Raw genomic sequence first — 15,213 nt, forward strand, 5'->3', positions numbered from 1 at the left:
ATTCAACCCATATTTATGTTTATTTATTTTCCCCTTTGTACTTTAACTATTTGCACATCCTTACAACACTGTATATAGCCATAATATGACATTTGAAATGTCTCTATTCCTTTGGAACTTTTGTGAGTGTAATGTTTACTGTTAATTTTGTATTGTTTATTATTTTGTTTATTATCTGTTTCACTTGTTTTGTCAATGTTAAGATATGTTTCCCATGCCAATAAAGCCCTTTGCATTGAGAGAGAGAGAGAGAGAGAGAAAGAGAGAGAGAGAGAGAGGTGCTTGGGCACTGGGCCCCTGAAGGTCCATAAATAAAGCAAACCTCTCTCCACATTTCACCTCTGTCCCTCCGCTTCCTCTGTCTTCCTTTCTTTGCTCTGTCTGAGTGTTTCTGTCACCCCCTCCCAACCCACTTCTGTCTCTCTCTGTCTCTCTCATCTCCCTCATGCTCTCTCTTTACCCTTCTCTCTCCTTGTCCTCTCTGGCCTCCTTTAAAACTGCTGACATTCCACTCAACAATGAGTCTTTCCCCACAATCAGTCAGAGCTGGGTTCTCCCGGCCGGCACTAAAGCACACCAGCCTAACAATCAGCGCAGCTCCCAAATCCCAATGCCGCTCCTTTGTGCCCGCCAGCTGAATGTGAATGCCCCATTAAAGCCTATTTTCTGCAGCTCCTCTGTTTCCCCGCAGATCCCCTCCTAACCACCCCTCTCAAAAAGACTGATCTCTCTCTCCCTCTGTGTGTCTCTTTCTCCCGCTCTCTTTATTTCTTCCGGCCCTCTCTGACTCTCCCTGGTTTTCGTTTTCTTCCTCTCCTCTCTCTCTGTCCTTCTCTTGACCTAGCATCCAGGTCTAATCATATATATATATTTGTCTGCACTTGTTTTGTGCTCGAAAACTAGTAAAATCAACATGTTCGTCTTTTAGAAATACATTGTACATTCACATACACTATTAGTATCTTCTCATGTACACCCTTCAGATCAAAGCTATGCCAAGAACAAGCCCTGCAAAATGTTAAACCAGCCTCAGGTTATGACAAGCCGTCTCTGAATGGTATCAACAACTATCTGAAGATCACAGGCAGATCACATCATCATCTGCACAATTACACTTTTGAACCACACTGTCAATATAATTTACATACATATTAAACATCCCAGTACCAAAACTAAACCTTGGTGACATTGATGTTATTAGACAGAAAATATATAAACGCAACATACAACAAGTAACACGAACAACACACAGACATGAAACAGAAACAATAACGTCTGGGGAAGGAACCAAAGGGAGTGACATATATAGGAAGGTAATCAGGGAAGTGATGGAGTCCAGATGAGTCTGATGACGCGCAGGTGCGCATAACGATGGTGACAGGTGTGCGCCATAATGAGCAGGCTGGTGACCTAGAGGCCGGAGAGGGAGCACATGTGACAGCATGTAACTCATCTCTCACTCTGTTAGATTGGCTCACCTTTCTGTCCCGTTTTCTGACATCTGGTTTTAACACGGGGCAGATTTGACGTCTTTAGCGAAAGTCCAAAGTACACAAATAAAGGAGGTAAAATGGAATTCATACAGAATATAACACCGGTGGTAATGCCTGCACTATGTGGGGGTTCCCTGGCCTAACACCAAGGGACAGACACCCCAATAATTTGACATCACCCTAAGCTATGGCAGGAATCTGTGGTCAATGAACAAGGACTTTAACTAGCAGAGATCGAGTTTCCCTCCCTAATGAAAACATAGGCAGCACCCAGTGCTTCTCTGGCACCAGGGAAGTAGTAAGGAGACTGTGTTGATGTTGATACAGCATAATTGTACCTGGTTGTTGTGTTAAATAGATGCAGGTGGGGTCAGAGTCAAACACACACAGATCTTCTCTTGAAATGCTTGGGCAACGGGGAAGGCTAAGCACAAGCGTGTGTTTGTGTGATGGGAGGAGGCCTTGGATTATAGTATTGCATTCACAAACCTTAGGTCTTAAAAAGTTACGCCTCTCCTTTCTTATTACACCACCTCCAGATAGCTGGGAGTGAGACCCATGCCTAGAGAACCTTTGTGTCTGCTGTAAGAGGTGTACATAGTAGCACAAGATTAAAACACCAGCTAATGAAAAATGTAAGCTCAAATTAATTTTCTCCTATTGAGTTTATTCTTTCCAGGTGTTGAAAGCCTAAGTAGGCCTATGTGTGGGGAAAGTTAAGGTGTACTTTACTTTTCTTAGTTGTGAGGATTTTTGAAGATGTAAATGTTGTATAATATTTAATGATTAAGTATAGGCTTGTGTAATGATGTAGATTCTTATTTGTATCATGATCAGTAGTAATTAAAGACAAACAAGAGGCTGCCTTTCCAAAGAGAGGCTGCCTTTCCAAAGAAAACAAACTATTGTTTTTTAAAGATACAGTAGTAGGCCTAATATTTGTCTTGGTCATTTTGGCAGAATTGAACTTTAAACTATTGCTCCCTTTCACTAAGCCAACACAGACAACAGCAGATATTGATGATGACACATTCCAGCGCATCAGATCAATCTAATCTACATGCAATTCTCTTTTCTTTCTCTTTCTTTCAAATCCGAGCTTGTGATTATTTCACCAGGTGGTTCCCACACAACCCCATTAAAACCCATTCATCTGCCCCGTGGCCTGTCCCCCTAGCTCTCTTTATCTGATAACATTAGTGATATGTTGGATGCCTCCCACACCTTCACACCTGATAGTATTGATCGTATGCATACTTATGCTAATGAGATTATCCCAGCTGATGTCCGTGAACTGATAGCAGATAATGGTATGGGGGGGCCGATGTTGGAGCAAATGATAATCACCAGGGTTAGTGAATGGACTGTGTGGGGGGTGAGGTGGGGATGAGGTGGGGTAGGGGCAGGGTGTGAATGCAAGGTGGGGCTGGTCGCTCATTAACTCCATGCTTGTTGGTGCTGGGCTATTGTTCTGTCTTTGTGTTAATCATTACCTGCTCTGGTCCGCCGACAATAGAGTGACTGAGAGTCCACTACTGTAATTCAAGGAGGCTACTGAAGCCACAACATGATCAGAAAGAAAGGGTGAGAGAGAAAGAGAGGGAAAGAGTCCCCACAGCCTCTCCCACACCCAGCTGTTTTCAGAAAGATGGATTTCATGACAGCCACTGTTTTTCCTCGTTTCTTCTCCCTTTCTTCTTTGATATTCTTTCTTTCCGCTCTCTCTTTCCATCCAGCAGGGGAGTCCTCCTGTCCCCCAGCTAGCAGCAGGCTGAACCTTCCCTGAACTCTTCCCTTTTAATTAATCTCACTTTGTTAATTATTTGTTTGTCTGTGTCCATCTTTTTGAAGGGGACACATAAGCGCCTGAAATATGTGGGCTGGTACTTATCTCCAGTTACTGTTGTGATACAGACTTAAATCATCCAGTTATACTTCTTTCTCTTTACCCCCTCCTAAACATAATAGTTCATGTTTCCCCCCCACAAAGACCAATTTTAGGACATTTATTTGACAAGGTTGAAAGTTTTACGAGGGTATCTCATCTCTTGTCTGAACCTCCCTTTTTTGAGTGTGTGTGTTTTGTCGGGGGAGCGTGTGTCACACCCTGATCTGTTTCACCTGTCCTTGTGATTGTCTCCAACCCCTCCAGGGGTCGCTTATTTTCCCCAGTGTATTTATCCCTGTGTTTCCTGTCTCTCTGTGCCAGTTCGTCTTGTATGTTTCCAAGTCAACCAGCGGTTTTCCCATTCTCCTGCTTTTTGCGTTCTCCTTTTTCTAGTCCTCCTGGTTTTGACCCTTGCCTGTTTCTGGACTTTGTACCCGCCTGCCTTGACCATGAGCCTGTCTGCCACTCTGTACCTCCTGGACTCTGATCTGGTTTTGACCTTTTTCCCTGTCCATGACCATTCTCTTGCCTACCCCTTTGGATTAGTAAACATTGTAAGACTCCAACCATCTGCCTCCTGTGTCTTTGGGTCTCGCCTTGTGCCGTGATAGCATGGGGAGTTCTTAGTTAATGATTCAGTGAGGTTTCAGCAGCATTGGAGTGAATTAGGTGAATGAAACATCTCATTAAGACAGCACCCTATTGTCCTGGTGTTAGCGCTGTCGTTATGTGCTGTTTTTCACCCACCGTAACAGCTCGCATTTGGTTAAGCTGTTGGATGAAAGGGGATCTAAAGCATCTCAGGTGTGTGTGTGTGTGCTCGTCTGTGCATGTGTGACTAAGTGTACGTGTGTGTGTATGTTTACACAGATATGTGGCAGGCAACAGAGGGGATTATGAATCTCTAAACACACTAGCTGATATTCTCAGGATGTAGGAAGGAAAATGTTTTGGTTAACCTCAGCACTAGGAGTTGAGCAAGTAGAGACTTGTGCCAGAATATTTTGGAGGAAATTTGGTAACTTTTGGGTATTACTATGATTGCAGTTCAATAAACACAGTAGGGTATGAGCCAGGTCGCGGTCAGCCTTTTCCTCTTGACCATGAGCGCTTGTAATCTGTCCTCTTCTCCCTTGGATATCAGGTCAAATTGTTGCAGCGATCTCCATGGAAACTGCATGATACTTGCGGGTTGTTGAAAAACGGCAATGTGTAAGCAATGACCTCAAATTCATCCTGGAGGATCAAGCCTTAAGAAATGGAGGGTAACTTTATCTGGTGTAATTGTGCTAGTGGAGAAATCAGTGAAAGGATGGATCATCAGAGCGATTTCTTCGTATCCATATCCTGCTGTTCAAGAGTTTTGTTTGGGATCGGGCTCTATATCTGCTCATCAATGAATGTTCTTCCAATGTTTGATTAATCAGTTCAAATATCAAATCAAATTTTATTGGTCACATACACATGGTTAGCAGATGTTAATGCAAGTGTAGCGAAGTGCTTGTGCTTCTAGTTCCGACCATGCAGTAATATCTAACAAGTAATCTAACAATTTCACAACAACTACCTTATACACACAAGTGTAAAGGAATGAATAAGAATATGTACATACAAATATATGGATGAGCGATGGCCGAACGGCATAGGCAAGATGCAGTAGATGGTATAGAGTACAGTATATACATATGAGATGAGTAATGTAGGGTATGTAAACATTATATAAAGTGGCATTGTTTAAAGTGACTAGTGATCCATTTATTACATCCAATTGTTAATTATTAAAGTGGCTAGAGATTTGAGTCAGTATGTTGGCAGCAGCCACTCAATGTTAGTTATGCTGTTTAACAGTCTGATGGCCTCGAGATAGAAGCTGTTTTTCAGTCTCTCGGTCCCAGCTTTGATGCACCTGTACTGACCTCGCCTTCTAGATTATAACGGGGTGAACAGGCAGTGGCTCGGGTGGTTGTTGTCCTTGATGATCTTTTTGGCCTTCCTGTGACATCGGATGGTGTAGGTGTCTTGGAGGGCAGGTAGTTTGCCCCCTGTGACGCGTTGTGCAGACCTCACTACCCTCTGGAGAGCCTTGTGGTTGTGGGCGGAGCAGTTGCCGTACCAGGCGGTGATACAGCCTGACAGGATGCTAGCGATTGTGCATCTGTAAAAGTTTGTGAGTGTTTTTGGTGACAAGCCAAATTTCTTCAGCCTCCTGAGGTTGAAGAGGTGCTGTTACGCCTTCTTCACCACGCTGTCTGTGTGGGTGGACCATTTCAGTTTGTCCGTGATGTGTACGGCGAGGAACTTAAAACTTTCCACCTTCTCCACTATGATCCCGTCGATGTGTATGGGGGGTGCTCCCTCTGCTGTTTCCTGAAGTACACAATCATCTCCTTTGTTTTGTTGACGTTGAGTGTGAGGTTGTTGACCTGACGCCACACTCCGAGGGCCCTCACCTCCTCCCTATAAGCCGTCTCGTCGTTGTTGGTAATCAAGCCTACCACTGTAATGTCGTCTGCAAACTTGATGATTGAGTTGGAGGCGTGCATGGCCACGCAGTCATGGGTGAACAGGTAGTACAGGAGAGGGCTGAGAACGCACCCTTGTGGGGCCCCAGTGTTGAGGATCAGCGGGGTGGAGATGTTGTTTCCTACCCTCACCACCTGCGGGCGGCCCATCAGAAAGTCCAGGACCCAGTTGCACAGGGCGGGGTTGAGACCTAGGGTCTCGAGCTTAATGACGTGTTTGGAGGGTTCTATGGTGTTAAATGCTGAGCTGTAGTCGATGAACAGCATTCTTACATAGTGTCACGTCCTGACCAGTAGAGGGTGTAGTTGGGTCAGGACGTGGCAGAAGGGACTGTGTGTTTTTTATTGCTTCGTTGATTTTGGCCGTGTGACTTCCAATCAGGCACAGCTGTAGAGGGTTGTGGTTGATTGGGAGTCACACATAAGTTGCCTACGTTTCCTTTGTGTTTCTGAAGACAGCCGTTACAGAATTACCCACCAAACCAGGACCAAGCGGCTGAAGAGGAAGGAGCAGCAGGAGTACAGCGTGATGGACCAATGGACTTGGGAACAAATCCTGGACGGAGAGGGACCATGGACTCAGGCTGGGGATTATCGCCTCCCACAGTGGGAGATTGAAGCGGCGAGAGCGGAGAGGCGCTATTACGAGGAGAGAGAGCGCAACAAGCGCGAGAGGCAGCCCCAATAACTTTTTTTGGGGGGGCACACGGGACAGTCGGTGGAGCGGAGGTCGGAACCAGAGCCAGTCGGGCTGACATGGGAGGTGAGCGAGGATTACGAGGCAGAGACTGTGACAGAGTTAATGGGTAAATTAAAGGAGAGAGAGATGAGAGAGCTGCTAGTGTGGTGCATAAAGTACGGCATTTGCCCTAATGAGCATGTCGTGGGAATGATGTCACCTGAGGCAGCTCTCCATACTCATCCTGAGGTGCGTGCTGGTTGTCTGGTAAAGACTGTGCCTGCGCCCAGAACCAGGCCTCCTGCATGTCTTCCCATCCTGGTCAAACCCGTGCCTTCTCCACGGACCAGTCCTCCAGTGGGTCTCCCTATCCTGGTCAAGCCTGTGTCTCCTCCACGGACCAGTCCTCCAGTGGGTCTCCCCATCCTGGTCAAACCCGTGCCTCCTCCACGGACCAGTCCTCCAGTGGGTCTCTCCACCCTGGTCTCTCCTGTGCCACCTCCTCAAACCAGGCCTCCAGCGGGTCTTCCCAGACTGGTGAGTCCAGGGCCTGCGCCCAGAGCCAGGCCTCCTTCTTGTCTCCCCAGCCTGGTGAATCCTGAGCCGGATCTGCCAGAGTGACCCGCCGTGCCGGATCTGCCAGAGTGGTCCGCCGTGCCGGATCTGCCAGAGTGGCCCGCTGTGCCGGATCTGCCAGAGTGGCTCGCCGTGCCGGATCTGCCAGAGTGGCCCGCCGTGCCGGATCTGCCAGAGTAGCCCGCCTGTCCTCCGGTCCAGCCCGAGTGGCCCGCCTGTCCTCCGGCCCAGCCCGAGTGGCCCGCCTGTCCTCCGGCCCAGCCCGAGTGGCCCGCCTGTCCTCCGGCCCAGCCCGAGTGGCCCGCCTGTCCTCCGGCCCAGCCCGAGTGGCCCGCCTGTCCTCCGGCCCAGCCCGAGTGGTCTGTCTGCCAGGGTCAGCTCGAGTGGCCCGTCTGCCCGGCGCAGCTATCGGCGCCACCAAAGTGGACGACGCCGAAGGTGGAGCAAGGTTTACATCCCGCACCTGAGCCACCTCCAGGATAGGTGGGTTGGGGGAGGGAGGGTTAGCACTGTGCCGTCGTTGACGGCAGCCACCCTCCCTTCCCTCCCTTTTTGTTTAGGGGATTTTGTTTTGTTTCTTGTCGTTTTTTTTTTTTTTTTTCTTCCGTGTTTTGTGTAGGTGCATTTCGGGGTATACACCTTTGAGGGGGGGGGGGGGGGGGGGGGTACTGTCACGTCCTGACCAGTAGAGGGTGTAGTTGGGTCAGGACGTGGCAGAAGGGACTGTGTGTTTTTTATTGCTTCTTTGATTATGGCCGTGTGACTTCCAATCAGGCACAGCTGTAGAGGGTTGTGGTTGATTGGGAGTCACACATAAGTTGCCTACGTTTCCTTTGTGTTTCGTGGGTAATTGTTCTTGTCATAGTGGTTGCACCTGACAGGACTGTGTTGGCTGTCAGTTTTCTTGTTTTCTTAAATTGTAAAGTGTTCGTGTGATTAAATATGACGAACCCTGACTCCGCCGCATTTTGGTCCATTTCTGAAGACAGCCGTTACACATAGGTATTCCTCTTGTCCAGATGGGTTAGGGCAGTGTGTAGTGTGATTGCGATTGCGTCGTCTGTGGACCTATTGGGGCGGTAAGCAAATTGGAGTGGGTCTAGAGTGTCAGGTAGGGTGGAGGTGATATGATCCTTGACTAGTCTCTCAAAGCACTTCATGATGACGGAAGTGAGTGCTATGGGGCGATAGTCATTTAGTTCAGTTACCTTAGCTTTCTTGGGAACAGGAACAATGGTGGCCATCTTGAAGCATGTGGGAACAGCAGACTGAGATAGGGATTGATTGAATATGTCCATAAACATACCAGCCAGCTGGTCTGCGCATGCTCTTTAGTTTGTCTGGGAGCAAGACATCGGGGTCCGCGACGGGGCTGGTTTTCTTTTTGTAGTCCGTGATTGACTGCAACATTCCTCTCGTGTCTGAGCCGTTGAATTGCGTCTCTACTTTGTCTCTATACTGACGCATAGCTTGTTTGATTGCCTTGCGGAGGGAATAACTACACTGTTTGTATTCGGTCATGTTTCCGGTCATGTTTCCGGTCGCCTTGCCCTGATTAAAAGCAGTGGTTCGCGCTTTCAGTTTTGCGCGAATGCTGCCATCAATCCACGGTTTCTGGTTGGGGAAAATTTTAATAGTCGCTGTTGGTACAACATCACTGATGCACTTGCTAATAAACTCGCTCACCGAATCAGCGTATATATCAATGTTGTTGTTCGGTGCTATCCGGAACATATTCCAATTCCACGTGATCGAAGCAATCTTGAAGCGTGGAATCAGATTGGTCGGACCAGCGTTGAACAGACCTGAGCACGGGTGTTTCCTGTTTTAGTTTCTGTCTTTTGGCTGGGAGCAACAAAATGGAGTCGTGGTCAGATTTGCCCGAAAGAAGGGCGAGGGATGGCATTGTATGCATCGCGGAAGTTAGAGTAACAATGATCCAGAATTTTCCCAGCCCGGGTCGTGTTCAATATGCTAATAAAATTTAGGGAGCCTTGTTTTCAGATTAGCCTTGTTAAAATCCCCTGCTACAATAAATGCAGCCTCAGGATATGTGGTTTCCAGTTTACATAGAGTCCAATGAAGTTCTTTCAGGGCCGTCGAGGTGTCTGCTTGGGGGGGGGGGGGGATGTACACGACTGTGATTAGAATCGAAGAGAATTTTCTTGGTAGATAATGTGGTCGGCATTTGATTGTAAGGAATTCTAGGTCAGGTGGACAAAAGGACTTGATTTCCTGTATGTTGTTATGATCACACCACGACTCATTAATCATAAGGCAAACACCAATGCCCTTCTTCTTACCAGAGAGATGTTTGTTTCTGTCGGCGCGATGTGTGAAGAAACCAGGTGGCTGTACCGACTCTGATAACATATCCCGAGTGAGCCATGTTTCCGTGAAACATAGAATGTTACAATCTCTGATGTCTCTCTGGAAGGCAACCCTTGCTCGGATTTCGTCTACCTTGTTGTCAAGAGACTGGACGTTGGCTAGTAGTATACTCGGGAGTGGTGGGCGATATGCCCGTCTACGGAGCCTGACCAGAAGACCGCTCCGTCTGCCCCTTCTGCGGCGCTGTTGTTTTGGGTCGCCTGCTGGTGGTTGGAGGTTGGAGATATCCCTCCAGTGGTGTGGAGGCTGTGCTTTGGCAAAGTGGGTGGGGTTATATCCTACCTGTTTGGCCCTGTCCGGGGGTTTCATCGGATGGGGCCACAGTGTCTCCTGACCCCTCCTGTCTCAGCCTCCAGTATTTATGCTGCCGTAGTTTATGTGTCGGGGGGCTAGGGTCAGTCTGTCACATCTGGAGTATTTCTCTTGTCTTTTCCGGTGTCCTGTGTGAATTTAAATATGCTCTATCTAATTCTCTCTTTCTCTTTCTTTTTTTCTCTCTCTCAGACGACCTGAGCCCTAGGACCATGCCTCAGGACTACCTGGCTTGATGACTCCTTGCTGTCCCCAGTTCACCTGGCCATGCTGCTGCTCCAGTTCCAACTGTTCTGCCTGCAGCTATGGAACCCTGACCTGTTCACCAGACGTGCTACCTGTCCCAGACCTGTTGTCCCAGACCTGCTGGAACCCTGACCTATTCACCGGACGTGCTACCTGTCCCAGACCTGCTGTTTTCAACTCTCTAGAGACAGCAGGAGCGGTAGAGATACTCTCAAAGATCGGCTATGAAGAAGCCAACTGACACTTACTCTTGTGTTACTGACTTGTTGCACCCTCGACAACTACTATGATTATTATTATTTGACAATGCTGGTCATTTATGAACATTTGAACATCTAGGCCATGTGCTGTTATAATCTCCACCCGGCACAGCCAGAAGAGGACTGGCCACCCCTCATAGCCTGGTTCCTCTCTAGGTTTTTTCCTAGGTTTTGGCCTTTTTAGGGAGTTTTTCCTAGCCACCGTGCTTCTACACCTGCATTGCTTGCTGTTTGGGGTTTTAGGCTGGGTTTCTGTACAGCACTTTGAGATATCAGCTGATGTAAGAAGGGCTATATAAATACATTTGATTTGATTTGATTTGATTTGGGATCCGATCCATTGTCCTGGGTGGTGGACCAAACAGAGGATCCGCTTCGGGAAAGTTGTAAGATTTCCTGGGGTAACAGTGTAAGAAATAATACATAAAAAAACAAAATACAGCATAGTTTCCTAAGAACGCAAAGCGAGGCGGCCATCTCTGTCAGCCTGTTATCACTGATAACATAACATTTTTTGTATCCTGATGGAATTGACCCCAACCAACTGATTGGGTGACCTGTTTTTGACGCATTGGTCAGAGTTTGAAGTGTTAGTTAATATCGTTTCATCATTAGTCTCTAATTATATGACAGTATCTGACTACGCTTCCACCATCTCCTCACCATGCTAGCCCACCAGGCCAGCCCACCAGGCCCTCCCGTCCTATGAAGACATCAAAGTCCTGGGTTTAGAACGTCACAGTAGCCTCTGTTAATGGAACAACCCCCTCCATCTAACCACTTCTGAAGTTGGGGAAGGGGCATCAAAAGAAGCCTGATGCCCCCTGTTTTAAATCACTGGACCCTGCCTCCCCCCGTTAGCCCCCAACCCTCCCCTCTTATCCTCCCCCTGGCTTCCCAACCAGGGTGGATCTCTGGCAGTAATTCCCCAGATCAGGCCCAAGTCCCTCTGCTTATTAGATCAGACCCCTGTGAAAGAGTAGAAATCTAGGGCCACATTGTTTGGCCCCTGATTAAGAGCTTCTCACAGGGAGTACCAGGGCTTTAGGGAGAGAAGAAGAGATGGAGCTGAGCCTATAGGTTTCTCCTTTCTTTCTTTTCTTCTTTCTTTTCTTCTTTTTCAGGGGGTCTTATTGGTTACATTGTTGCTGGACCTTGAGGAGGCTTCTGTTAAAGGTGGTTGAGGTGTAAACAATAGGATGTGGTCAGATTAGGTTTTATCCTGAGCCTTTCTTCTTCCTTCTGAAATAATGTCTGTCTTTTAGAGAAATTCCCCTTCAGAGGGTTTGAATCCCAACTGTCACAAAAGAGAATTAAGAAACATCTCAATATACCCTAAATGAGTTTGAATCAAAACTCCTTGGCAAGCAGAAATTCACTGACAACAGTTAAGATAGTGTTTAGAAAAGACAGGCCTGATAGGCCAGGCAGTTTCAGACTGATGGGGTAATGTGTCAGTGCAGTTAAACAGAAATTCCCAATGACTATCAGAATATGGAATGCAAGTGGCTTGGAAAAGGACCCAATCTCGGAGGAACTATCTTTTTCCAAGAGAAAGACATTGAACTGAATCGACTGTCAGAGCATTCTGGAGATTGTGGGAAAAGCAAAAGGTCCAGTTAATCCGAGCGTGGTTATTCCCATTCCTTCATGTCTCATCCATCACCTGGGGGGATAATCCTAATCCTAGTCTTTCTATTATTAAACTAAATCCCTTCTGTCATCTCTATCTCTGCCACACTCTCAGCCCTCTTTAGTGTATTTTCATGTCACGATGAATAGAAATGCTTAATTAAGTTGTTCATGCTGAAATGATTGGAGGTATTTCAAGATGTGGAGTTTTGTATTTGGGTATGCAAAGCATTTTAAGATTTCCAACAGGGCTCAGTTCAAAAGGGAGTCATTTTGTATACACACTGACTTGGTGTCTCTCAAATGAACCATGACGCCTGTGTGCATGTGCGTGTGTGTTTATGTGCATGCATGCATGTGTGTGTGTGTGTTTGGGCTCCCAAGTGTCGCAGCAGTCTAAGGCACTGCATCTCAGTGCAAGAGGCGGCACTGCAGTCCCTGGTTTGGATCCATGCTGCATCACATCTGGCCATGATTGGGAGTCCCACAGGGCGGCACGCTATTGGTCCAGCGTTGTCCGGGTTTGGCCGGAGTAGGCCATCATTGTAAATAAGAATTTGTTCTTAACTGACTTGCTTAGTTAAATAAAGGTTAAATAAAATAAAAAAATTGTGTGTGTGTGTTGTGTGTGTGTGTGTGTGTGTGTGTGGTGTGTGTGTGTGTGTGTGTGTGGTGTGTGTGTGTGTTTGGGAAGGGCAAGTTAGTGTTGTTATGGCCCTGTCAGCAGGTGTGCAAGGTGTCTGACAGCACGGATCAGAGACCTTCAATCGCACAATTTATTAAAGCACCTCACTCTGGCTAACCACCTGGCCCACAGCGGGAGGAGGGAGACAAGGTGAGGCAGGGGATGGGTGAGGATAGGATCTCCTCTGTCAGGAGGTGTTGAACTTGCTACACCGTTGGTCTCTGTTCATTGGGACTGGGCATTTTCACCTTGCACAGCCACGCTCAAGGTCCTAAACGACATCATAACCGCCATTGATAAGAGACAGTACTGTGCAGCCGTACTCATCAACCTGGCCAAGGCTTTTGACTCTGTCAATCACCACATTCTTATCGGCAGACTCAACAGCCTTAGTTTCTCAAATGATTGCCTCGCCTGGTTCAACAACTACTTCTCTGACAGAGTTCAGTGTGTTAAATCGGAGGGCCTGTTGTCCGGACCTCTGGCAGTCTCTATGGGGGTGCCACAGGGTTCAATTCTCGAGCCGACTCTCTTCTCTGTATACATCAATGATGTCGCTCTTGCTGCTGGTGATTCTCTGATCCACCTCTACGCAGACGACACCATTCTGTATACCTCTGGCCCTTCTTTGGACACTGTGTTAACTAACCTCCAGACGAGCTTCAATGCCATACAACTCTCCTTGTGTGGCCTCCAACTGCTCTTTAATGCAAGTAAAACTAAATGCATGCTCTTCAACCGATCGCTGCCCGCACCTGCCCGCCCGTCCAGCATCACTACTCTGGACGGTTCTGACTTAGAATATGTGGACAACTACAAATACCTAGGTGTCAGGTTAGACTGTAAACTCTCCTTCCAGACTCACATTAAGCATCTCCAATCCAAAATTAAATCTAGAATCGGCTTCCTATTTCGCAACAAAGCATCCTTCACTCATGCTGCCAAACATACCCACGTAAAACTGACCATCCTACCGAACCTCGACTTCAGCGATGTCATTTACAAAATAGCCTCCAACACCCTACTCAATAAATTGGATGCAGTCTATCACAGTGCCATCTGTTTTGTCACCAAAGCCCCATATACTACCCACCACTGCGGCCTGTACGCTCTTGTTGGCTGGCCCTCGCTTCATACTCGTAGCCAAACCCACTGGCTCCAGGTTATCTACAAGTCTCTGCTAGGTAAAGCCCCGCCTTATCTCAGCTCACTGGTCACCATAGCAGCACCCACCCGTAGCATGCGCTCCAGCAGGTATATCTCACTGGTCACCCCCAAAGCCAATTCTTCCTTTGGCCGCCTTTCCTTCCAGTTCTCTGCTGCCAATGACTGGAATGAACTACAAAAGTCTCTGTAACTGGAAACACTTATCTCCCTCACTAGCTTTAAGCACCAGCTGTCAGAGCAGCTCACAGATCACTGTACCTATACATAGCCCATCTGTAAATAGCCCATCCAACTACCTCATCCCCATACTGTATTTATTTACTTATTTATCTTGCTCCTTTGCACCCCAGTATCTCTACTTGCACATTCATCTTCTGCACATCTACCATTCCAGTGTTTAATTGCTATATTGTAATTACTTCGCCACCATGGCCTATTTATTGCCTTACCTCCCTTATCCTACTTCATTTGCAAATACTGTATATAGACTTTAAATACTGTATTATTGACTGTATGTTTGTTTATTCCATGTGTAACTCTGTGTTGTTGTTTGTGTCGAACTGCTTTGCTTTATCTTGGCCAGGTCGCATTTGCAAATGATAACTTGTTCTCAGCTAGCCGACTTGGTTAAATAAAGGTGAGTTTTTTTTCTTCCGAAACTCAGTCCTAGGGACCCCAAAGGGTGCAAATTTAGTTTTTTGTTCTAGTACTAGGCTACACAGCTGATTAAAATCATCAATGCTTGATATTGAGTTGATTATTTGAATCAGCTGTGTTGTGCGAGGGAAAAACCCTTGGTGTTGAACTGGCACTATGGTTGCTACCTTAGAAGATAGTTATAAAGAAGGTTATACTTGCAATGATCATGAAAGGGGGTTGCACTTATTGTAAGATGCTCTCCATAAGCATCAGCTAAATTATTAAATATAAATAACCAAACCTCATATTCCCTGCCGGGAAAACACCAGTCTTCCATATAAAAAAAAAAAGTAATTTATTCCATTCTCATGCTAATATAATCACTCTATTAGAATACCCACAGTGTTGACAGGCAGATGCTTGATCCAATTTCCAGATATCTATATTTTGATAGGAATCCCGTCCCAAAAAATTACAACGGCTCCCTAAGGATTACTCAATAAGCGTCCGCCTCAACCCTACTCCGGGATGATTTTACGGAGTTGGGGTGTCCACATTTGTGCTTGATTAACAAAACAATGAAGCTCAGCGCCTTCCACCTTAAAGGAAAATTCCACCCAAAAACTATTTTACTAGACGCTCGTTTTCCAAAGCCACTTACAGGAGCAATTTAAGTGCCTTGCTCAAGGGTGTCATGTAAAAGTCGTCCTAGCGTGAAATAGT

Source organism: Salmo salar, chromosome 04 (genome assembly GCF_965601325.2).
Source record: "Salmo salar chromosome 04, fSalSal1, whole genome shotgun sequence".
Taxonomy (NCBI): domain Eukaryota; kingdom Metazoa; phylum Chordata; class Actinopteri; order Salmoniformes; family Salmonidae; genus Salmo; species Salmo salar.